The following is a 10586-nucleotide window of genomic DNA, read 5'->3' on the forward strand; positions in this document are numbered from 1 at the left end:
CAGACTTCATTACCAAGAGGTGTCACTGTAACTGAGAGTGTTGGAAAACTCAGAGACTGGACTGCAAGGTATTTCAGAGTGCATCTTTCTGGTGGTTGATTCTAGCATGAAGTGAAGACCTTGTGCTTCAAGATTTAAGGCAGCCATTTCTGGAAGGCAGTGTAGTATGAGCTGGAGGCAATGATGAGAGGTCTCATAGGGCTATTTGTACCTTCCAATGTGTTTCCTTGTTTTCACCATTGAGAGGAGGGATGCTGATGCACATAGATTGTATGTCTGCTAATGTACATCCATTTCCAAGGTCCTATGGATAAATCACTAGGTCAAGTATCAGTAAAAATAGACCTCCAGAAGAAAGCAGTTTTCTTTCTGCACAAATCACTCTGATATGCATGAAGGCAACACAAATATTGCCTAAATAGGGTGAAAATTATTGCAGCACACCAAGTAGGTGATACGTTTGTTTCCTGGTTGCTGTATCTCTATGGTTAGTGGGCACAATATTCTAGTGGTGTTACCTGGCCTGTTGTCCAGGACTAACCAGTGTCCACGGGACATCAGAACGTCTGCAAGAACCCCAAATTTAGAAAGCACCACACAAGCACATTACTACACAGTCAATCAGGCATGAAGGAGTGCCTTCCTGCAAACATTGTCATGGCCTGCTCCTAACCCATGTCAGTGACAGACACCATTGTCCCTACTCACAGATGGCCAGCAGACATGGGACACAAATGATAGAGTTTCTTCTTTTGGTTTGGTTTTCTTTTTTTTTTTTTCAGGAGTCAATAGCCCTCCAGTTCTGAAAGGCAGGGAAATGTTGCGCTGTGGCTACTGCTTGTAAGCTCCCATCTTCATTTAAAATACTGTGAGGGAACGTTGGTCAAATCTCTGGGGTCAGCACTAAAAACATTAGAGCAGCCTGAAGTAACTTATGTGGAGCAGTCAGTTCCTCAGCAGGCTGACCGCTGGCCACAGATTAACTCTGAGGTTATCTATTGAGAGCTTCCTTGTGCTGAGGGATTGGCTAGCTACCAGGCACCATGGAATTGCTCTAAAATTTTTTCAATTTATTTGCAGATGAAGTGGAGCGTTTTCATTGTCATGCACTTTTCCTTCTGCTTTAAAATGGAGAAGGAAGATACAAATGACTCCTGTTCAAAGAGAGGACGCTCATCCAGAAGACCTTTCAGAAACATGGAAACTGCCAAATGAATCCCCTGATCATAAAAGGTAATACTAAATAATAATTTTTTAAAAAGCAAAACATTGTCAGAAAACTCACGAGCATAGCTATCTCTGTAAAAAATTGCACACACCCTCTTAAGAGTGTAAAGTAATGTTTCTCAGTCGCATTCTTCCTTCCCTTCCCTTTGCCACTGCAGTGCAGAGCCCTAACTTGTCCCCACATGGTGAGGAGAGGAGGCTGTGAGGCTTCTCCTGCCTCAAGGTGGAGAGAAAGTCTCTGCTTTCTCTGACCACTTTGGGCATCCTGACAGACTGAAGGGTTGAGGGCTTCCTGACAAATCATTTCAGCCTCCTGCCTTGCAAAAACTTGCCTGCAGGCTGATATTCTAAAAGCTGGTCTGCAGAGGGCTTAATATGTGATAAATATAATAAAATATTTCTCTTAGACCTCTCTGGGCTATTTGGAAGCAAGCAGTCAGTTGGGGAGAAAACTTCTTGTTAGTTTCTAGGTGTAGTTGTATTCCATTGCTAAACCAAGCACTCCATTTAGGATCAAAGTATTCAGGGTAAAGAAACCAGAAGGCGGCCATGCTATGCCTAGATAAAAGAAACTTAATTCTTTTCTAAATGCATCTTTTGCATTTACATATACTTTTAGTCATCTACAATGTGAGCAGAGCAGCCTTTCCACCTCTTGAAACTTTTTGCTAGTTTTTACTGACGTTTTGGATAGTAAGAGGAAAATTATTTATAGTGGAAGTACTTTTGCCTATGTTCCTGGCTGGCTTAGGAGTCAACTAATGAATTTCTACAAACTTACTTTGAAGATCAAAAATTCATTTCTAAAGTTTGAGAAGTATAATGGAATATAAAGCCCTATATTGTTCAAATGCTAACAAGTTGCAAAAATACTTCTTTTTAATGTCTCATAAAACACGGACCGAGGAATGATATCTGATATTAAAACCAGTATTAACAATTTAAATGTTATTAACAACATTAGCAGTGTAGGAAATCAGAATAGGTGAGCATAATGGACCCTCTTACAGGAATCCTAATTAGTCTTTGCAATCTGTAACAAAAACAAACAAACCCATACTGACTCCAGAAAAAACCTTTTCTTCTCCCAAGACGATGTTATAATGAACCATTACATTGACTTGTATGACAACAAAACTTTTAGTCTCTTCACAGCATAAGCTTTTAGACAAGATATTGACTAAGGCGTATGCCAAATAAAGGTGCAATGTAATAAAGGGATTTGAGCAATTTGAGTTTAACTCTGTCAGACAAACAGCAGTGTTACTGCGAACTGCTGCGCTCAATTCTATGTGGAAAAAAACCAAAATCCACATCGGAGACTGGAACTAGAATTGATGAGCAAACTTCCTTGAACGACTTTTTTGCTAAAGTACTTATAAATCATTCATCTGTTCTTACCCTGCAAGGACCATTTCTCTGTCGTTCTAGCAGGGACCCTTTCTCTGTCATTCTAATTGTAGTGGCAAACAGTTTATAAATGTATGAGATAAGAGGACACAATACAAAGGATAGGGCTATTATCTAAACTCTAAATGCAATCTCTGAAGTATTTGAGTGATGGGTTCAGAACACCCAGTTTTTAAAGACTAGCCTTATAGGAGGACAGAGTTCTAAAGCATAAAGAGGAGGAGAAGTGGTAATAGCCCCAAATTAATAAAACCCATCTGCACTTTATCAAATTTTTAAGTAACAAATATATGTACTTTTTCCTTTAACTCTCTGGTCAAAGTCTTCATAGGGTGTAGCCTAAGTCCCAGTCTGGGTAACAAATATCCTTCCACTAAATTTAAAGAAAGATGCAGTGAAAGTAGTAAGAAAATGAGACAGCAAAACCTTGGGCTCTCATCTTTTTCATGTGCTTGGTATCCCTAGGATTCAGTGCAATTTTTATTCAAACCAGTGGTAAAAATACCATTGGAAGAGGAATTTTAATGTCTACATATGAAAGTGCTTCCTTTGAGCAGTAGCACTGCTTCCAAGAACCTGTTCAGTCACAGATTTGAGCAGCAAACAAACTTTAATAGCATATGCAGGAAGATCATAAAATATGCTTAATGTGACACAGCTGCACAGCATTTCAGCCATAACCTGCAAAAATGAAAGTCTGGGTCTACTGAGCATATAAAACTCTCTGTGACAGCACCATCTGGTGTCTTCCAGTAATATTCTTTATGGTATTTTTAGGGGAGGGAAAGGAACGAAATATCCTGTCAACTTTTAAAGCTAAGTTTGGATATAGACAAAGGGGGATTTCCTTATTCATCTGGTCCAAACCTTGCTGTTGCATGCACTCATTTAATAATTCCTTCACATCAATTTGTCGTGTCTTCTGGAATTTCAGTTAGGTAATTAGAAAATTTCACAGTTCTGTTAATTAAAAACTTTTGTCCGTGTTTTTGGTATTCATTTATATATGATCAACTCGCAGTCTTTTTCTTAAGCGCCAAATTGTAAATTGCTATTTTCTTCCCACTGCAGTTAGTCTTCCTGATATACAAGCAGAGAGCAATCGTACCCCCTTTGGCCTTCCCCTTATTGCCAAGCTTTTAACATTTTCATAAATAATTCTTCATCCCCTCACTCTCCTAGCTGCCCTTCTCTACATCTTCTACAAGTGCAGTTCCTCTTATATACAATTTCAGGTGGGCTTTCTTGTGGCCTCATGTGAGATAATTTGTATGCCCCCTGTCACTGCTGATTCCATAATGCATTTTAAGGCTACATTTGGAGGGCAGGGGACACAGTTAATGGGATCTTTGTGACATTGACATCCTCATAAACCGGTATCCCAACCAATGAGCTTCCAGTTAAGAGCAGAAATATGTATTATTAGTCTGTAAATTCATGACCTGGCATTATGTACTATTGAATTTCATCACGTCTCTCTCAGTCAGATCAATAAGGTTCTCCTGTGTTCCATACATGCCTGCCTTTCTGCTGCCAATAGCAGCTTATTTTATGTCAGCAATGAATTTCCCATTTTGTTTGTATGCACCATGCTCATTAATGATCACATTTAATATGATCAATCCCAGGAATCACTCTTGGAAAACCTCCAGCAGTAACCTCACACATCTGTTTTCAGCAGGACATATAACTATATCCCATTTGGCCAAGTGTCTGTATTTGCTGCCTGCCTGTGTGGCACTGTATATATGCTCTATGGAAGTCTATCAGCAAGGTGTAGTAGTATAGAAAAATGCCCGGTTAATTCAGGTAGATGCTTCCTCTCTCTCAAGCAAGACCAGGAATCTCTGCATATGTCTGAACTGGGCCATATAAACATTCCCACCATTATCCTGGATATATGTATTTTTCATTATTGCATCCAGAGGCTTGTTGGTGGAAGTCTTGGCAAACTTTAGCATCTCAGTGTCACTGGGTACACTCAACTTTTAATCTGACTGTGGTAGCTTTATGGAAGTGTAGCACTGTAAAGGAAATGTCACTTGCAAGCACAGTCTCTGAATCATAACTAGGATGTGCACGTGCAGCTTGTCCCTCTCACACACCTACTGTGCTGGCAATGGATAGCTTCATTTTGGCAGTGGTGGAAGAATCTCAGGAGTGTCCTTTCAAAAGCTGAGCCTCCCACTAGAAAAATCTTTCAGTGTGACTATGCCACTCAGAACTCGTGGTGTAGCCTTCACGAGATGAACGTTATTTTGTGGCTCTGCACCTTTTCCACTGGTGATTGCTTAAGGAGCAAGATGCAGGATGTCTGTTGAGTGAGTAACTTTGTCCGTGTGAATACTACCTCTTCTGCAGCCCATTCGCTGATATGCTTCATCCAAAATAGTGTGAAGCAGGATTCTGCCACTAATCTGAAAACAGTAGTAATATTTAATGCATGCTGTCCACAATAAAGTGTGCTTCTCTGCACAGAGATTGAACTCCATATTTCTTTTAGGTGTTAGAAAAAGGCACGTAGCTGGAAGCCTCTACTTCCAAGGTTTATCATTATACCACAGAAGTGATGAGCCACCTAACTAGCACTTAGCGTGACTCTCTTCATTCCAGATCACACAAACTTCCAGCATGAGGCACAGATGATCTCTAATCACACATTTCTATGCAGCTTCTGCAGCAAGTTCCACTCTTTACGCAGTCTTGTCTAATACATTTCCAATTTGTCTGTTTTTTTGGAAAGAATCTCTGTTATAAATTACGGCTTCTTTTAGGTTCTTCACAATATTTCCCCTGGAAGATGATTAAAACACTAGGAGCTGGCACAGTTGTGGAGCTTGGATTCTTGTGTGTTAAGGAATTCTGCCTCATCAGGACTGCGCATCGCTCCGTGTGTCTGTCAACACCAGAAGAGCCAGCACAGATGCAGAGATATAAATGTGAGCTTTATCCCACACTTAAGCTAAAGGCTGTCTCCATCCAGCTGACCCTTCACCAAAGAAAATGGAGGTTCCTGGATCTGATGCTAGTCACAGGGCTTCCCCCTCCTTCCCCCCTGCTGTAGGCTATGGAAGATGGTAAGGTTAATAAGAGCAGCTTGTTAGGTTCTGGTAGGCCTGTGATAGATTTGGTTACAAGCCCTTTGCCTTAGAAAAACACAGGTGGGAAAGGAGCAGTAAGTAAGGTGAGCGCTCGTAATCAAGTTACTGGTTGATTGGGATGGGATGGCAGCAAATGTCATCTGGCCCAGTGCTGACACCTCGGCTACCCCACAGAGCTGGGGCTGCGTTCTGTCAGTTCACTTTTTCTCTGAGACATTAAAATAACTCCCTTTATAGGAGAGCAAGGAAAATAAACTAGTAACAGGAGAAAACTGATTTTCTTACATTTTTACGCTGCAAAGGAAAAGCCAGTATTTTGAGTGAGGGCTTAGTAAAGCCTCTACATGGCACTAATGAGAAACGTGGAAAACGCTGTAGGTTTAAGGGAGCTGAGTGAGCCATTACAGAAGAGAAAGAAATTGCAGAAAAGAGACGTGTTTCTTTCAAATGTTCTATATTTTCAAGAAGCTGTAATAGAAGAAGGAGGAAGCAGAAAGATGTTCATCAGCAGCAGTCTCCTGGGTTCTTGTAGTTTACCAAAAAATCTCTATAACAAAAGCAGACACTAAACAAACATGATAAGACATGGCAATTTTTGCCTCTGAGACACAGGGAGCACCATCTCACTATGAAAACTTAATAAGGATCGAACAAGATAAAGCTCCTTTCAACTCTTTTCATAATTTTTAAATGAAAATGTCACTTTCTCTGTAAATTCTGTCAAACCTTTCCTATAGCTCCCGCGAGGAGTTTATCTTGGCTGGAACACAGGTTTTTTTTCTGGAACTTTACTCTGAAGATTTCTTTAGAGCATCAGAGCATTATCAAGAATATTAAATTGACCTAAGTAAATGAAACCAGAACTACAGTAGCAAGGATAGTAATTCAAACGATGTTCCAGAATAATGAAGCAGTATTGCAATCTAAAGCAGGGTTCTGTAATAAAGCAAGTGACAGGCAATATAGTTATTAGCATATGAATAGAGAGATGGATGATTAACAACGTCAGGTCAAGAAAAGATGTATTGCTCAGTTAACTCTCTAAAAGAACAAACTTACTGTTGGTTTTTTTTTTTTTAACTCAAAGCACAGTACTGGCAGCAAATGGGTGAGGCGATGGTATTGCTTTATCCTTTGTGTGTCTCCCGGTGTTAACATATCTTCTGTTCTTCTCCAGCTGTAAACAAGAATCAATTTCAGTCTCATAGCTAGGGAAGGCAAAAGCACTCATTTTCCTGGGCACCTGCAGGGAGATTGTATTTCAGTCAACTTTCCCTGCTGTCCATCAGCATCAGGAAACCTCGAAGGCTGCATTGAAATTAGCACTCACCCCCAAGTCTCCCCCAGCTGCCACCTGCTGGGGTCCTACCCCTGTGGGGACCCCTCACACCCACCGCAGAGGGAACTGAGCTGCCAACTGAAACCTCCTGAGGGTAGAGAGAGAGAGAGGGAGCATTTCTGACCTACCCTGCAGTGTGTGTTTTCCATAGGCTTTTGCCTGTGCCCAGCACAACACAGAATCGCTGACCTTTGGGCACATCTTAGGTCCCCTGACTTGCTTGCTGGAAGATGTTTCCATTAATGGTAAAGGGAGCCAACACACCTAATCTAGGCTTTTTCAATACCCTGCAATACTGTTTTCTATATTCTTCTGGATTAAGATTCCTAAATTCCAGGCAAATCCCTACTTCAGCAGAATTTAGGCAGCCTAGTCTTTAAAAGCCTAACTGTTAAACCTTTTGCCATTTTACCTGTTGGCACTGATTGTCCCAAGAGGCTGAGACAGAGGTCTACAAAACACCATGGGATTGCATAACAGAGAGGCTTAGCAATAAGGAGGAGATTCCTCATCTTTTACTGAAGCAATTTCTAGCCATTCCCCTTGAAATCATTTTAAATTTTGAATGTGGACACACACTCCAGCACAATCTAAGCATAACAAGTTACCTTTTAATTTTACCTTGTGAAAGGGCAATATGTCATTTGCTCATTATCAGCGATTACCTAAATCCAGCTTCTGAGTTTCTGTGTTATCAAGGATTTGGAGCTGGAGTTCCCCACATGCCACTTCTCTTCTACTTGCTGACCACATTTCACACACTCAATTTTGAATACGATGGTCATGTAACTTTCTACAATGTATAGTTCAGCTGGAATTATACTCACTTCAGAACCATGGAAAATGGGGGGCAGAATTTGTAATATGTTATTAAAGCTGTAAACAACATCCGAAATCTGGAGACACACCCATTACCCCAATGCTACAGACACTGTAAAAGGATTTTCAATAGCATATAAAAGTAGAGATTGTGCTTTTCACTGCAATCCAGGCAATGTGATTTGCGATCATGCTGGATGAGTGCCTTGTATGCTTTTGTGGAGCCTGGAATGGGATGAAAGTCACAGGGTTTGGGTTTTTTGAAGGAGAGAGCACAGGCTAGGTTAAGGTTGTGGCAAATATCTTGCTGGCCTGAGAGGAAACGTGTTTATGGCTGCTTGGCTGTTCATTGAAAGTACAATGTTCTTGTGCTGGGACCAGAACAGAGTTCTGGGGAGCCAGGCAAAGGGAGAAGCTCAGATGTTCCTGTGAACGGAAACAAATAATATGGGAAGAACCACCATCAACTGTTATTCCAAACTGGGTGGTTGTATGTCAAAGTGTTGACCTAGTTAATTATAGTTCAGTTTCAGCAACAAAAGTAATCAAATATTCTGTTGGTTTTATTCAGGAGTACTTTTAAGGTGAGGAGTGGCCGCTAGTTTATAAATTAATTATGAAGAATTTAATATCTTGCACTTAAAGCATGCTTTCCAGCATTTATGTTTGTTTGTTTGTTGAATTTGAGTATGAGTATGTTGTCTTTCACTTCCCAGGACAGTCTCACTTTTCTCCAATGGACAGTCACTGTGTAATTGACTAGTTTTGCTTGAAGTTGCATTGTCTAGTCTAAACTTTAGTTCTTGTTATGCCTTTATCCACCAGCTTAAAAAGCCTGTTAGTACCTGCTGTTATATCCCTGTGATGATACTTACGCGGTGTAATCATATTGCCTCTTTTCTTGAAAAGCTGAATAGATTGGGCACCTGAAATCCCTCCCCGGAGAGGAATTACTTCAAATTATTTTTAGGGTTCCTTTCTTAACATCCTCTGGTATTTCAAGATCCTTTTTAAAATGCAGATACCAAAACTGGACACCTTCCAGTATCCGTCTCTCTGATGCTTCCACTTCCCTACTCCTGCTTCTTACTCCTCTGAACCATCCTCTGCATCCTCTTTAGGCCCTTTTTCCCTAGGAATGTAGCACAACTCCTGCTTGCTCTGACCCCCAGCTCCTTCCCTGCCTGCAGAGTAAACCACACACTCCCAGTTCTGCTCCTGGGTGGCTGGCAGTTCGGTCACCTGCAATCCCATTTTTGCATTAAGCTCTATTACACATGTTCCGGTTCAACTAATCTCATCTTATCTGGTCCTTAATAGTTTACACGTGCAATGAGAATGCCATCTGTCATTGAATAACACACCTTAAAAAAACTTGTTATGGTCGTGGCTGTGTAACTTTACTAACCACACTGATAATTTCTTCGCTAAAACTTGAATTGTGTTTCCTTGACAGGCCACTGCCCATAAAAACAAACTTTATCCATAGATTGGATTTATTTTCTCTTCTTTTTCTTGGGGTTGGTTAACATTAGGCCAACCAGCCTGTAACTACCTGGTCACCGTAATTACTTTTTCTGGATCTTTCCAGGAAACTGAGCGCTGAATTTTTCAAGATTTTCCTGTTATGCCAAGATTTACTTGAAGTAGTGTCAGAGCTGGTTATTCTCTCTGTCCTCCCGCCCACCCTTTTAGGATTCATGTCTGCCATTTTTCCGGGTCTGCTGGTTTTTGTATGTTCTTAGGAGATGCTCCTGAACCTCACTTTTATGAGTCAATAATCTGGCAAACACATCCTCCCTTTCTTTCCAAAGATAAGCCTGAACCATTTAGTGGTAATTTATACCTTTTTTGCCTTCTTTTCTTCTTATACTACTTCCTCCAAGTATACAAATGCTTTATTGCCAATAGCCCTTCCAGGCATGGATTTTCCCCTTAGGGCTTTTGCTTCCCTTTATGAAATCTCAACACTTTCTAATTAATGCTGTTTGCCATCTACTTTCACCTCTCAATGTTAGATCTGCATGGTAAATTTTTCTCTTTAGTTGCTGACTTTGCTTCTGCAGGAATGGGCTTTCAAGGAAAGTTATCCTCATTTGATGGTAGAGCTTTTTTGCAACCCACCGTATTTACCTGTAACCATCGCTGGTTTATTCCCCTATTTGCCTGTAGATTTTTCTCCCAAATTTGCTTTTTTCAGCTTTGGGGAAATAACTTTTTCAAAGCAGCATGTGTGTGTGCGTGTGTGTGTGTGTGTGTAAAATATGGTTAAGGCTGTCACCTGTTCCCTCAGATTGATGGCACCTGTGAACATGAAGTGAGAACAGGCAAATACCAACACTGGGGAGATACTCAGGATCTCATCTGAATGAAAGGCAACGGTGTTTGTGGCAGCAGATTTTAATAACGAAGTGCTAAAATAGGCAATATGTATTAATCTTTGTGAGACATCCTTCTGTTAATGAATGCAGTTATGGAAAAGAGGAATTTTTGCTAAACGTGGAGTTTGAAATGCCTTTTGAAAGACATTTGAGCCTTGGCCAAAACTCGGGGGGAGGGGAAGGGTGTTAGGGGGTGTGGGTGAGTGCGTGTCTAGACATTAAAAATGCCCAAACCTGGGCTTTCACCGTGCCAAAATTAAACTTCTTTTTCCGCCCGTGACCGCGGAGCCCGAGTGGTTCCCCCCCCCA

This window comes from Calidris pugnax, unplaced genomic scaffold (assembly GCF_001431845.1).
Source record: "Calidris pugnax isolate Ruff unplaced genomic scaffold, ASM143184v1 scaffold42, whole genome shotgun sequence".
Classification (NCBI taxonomy): Eukaryota; Metazoa; Chordata; class Aves; order Charadriiformes; family Scolopacidae; genus Calidris; species Calidris pugnax.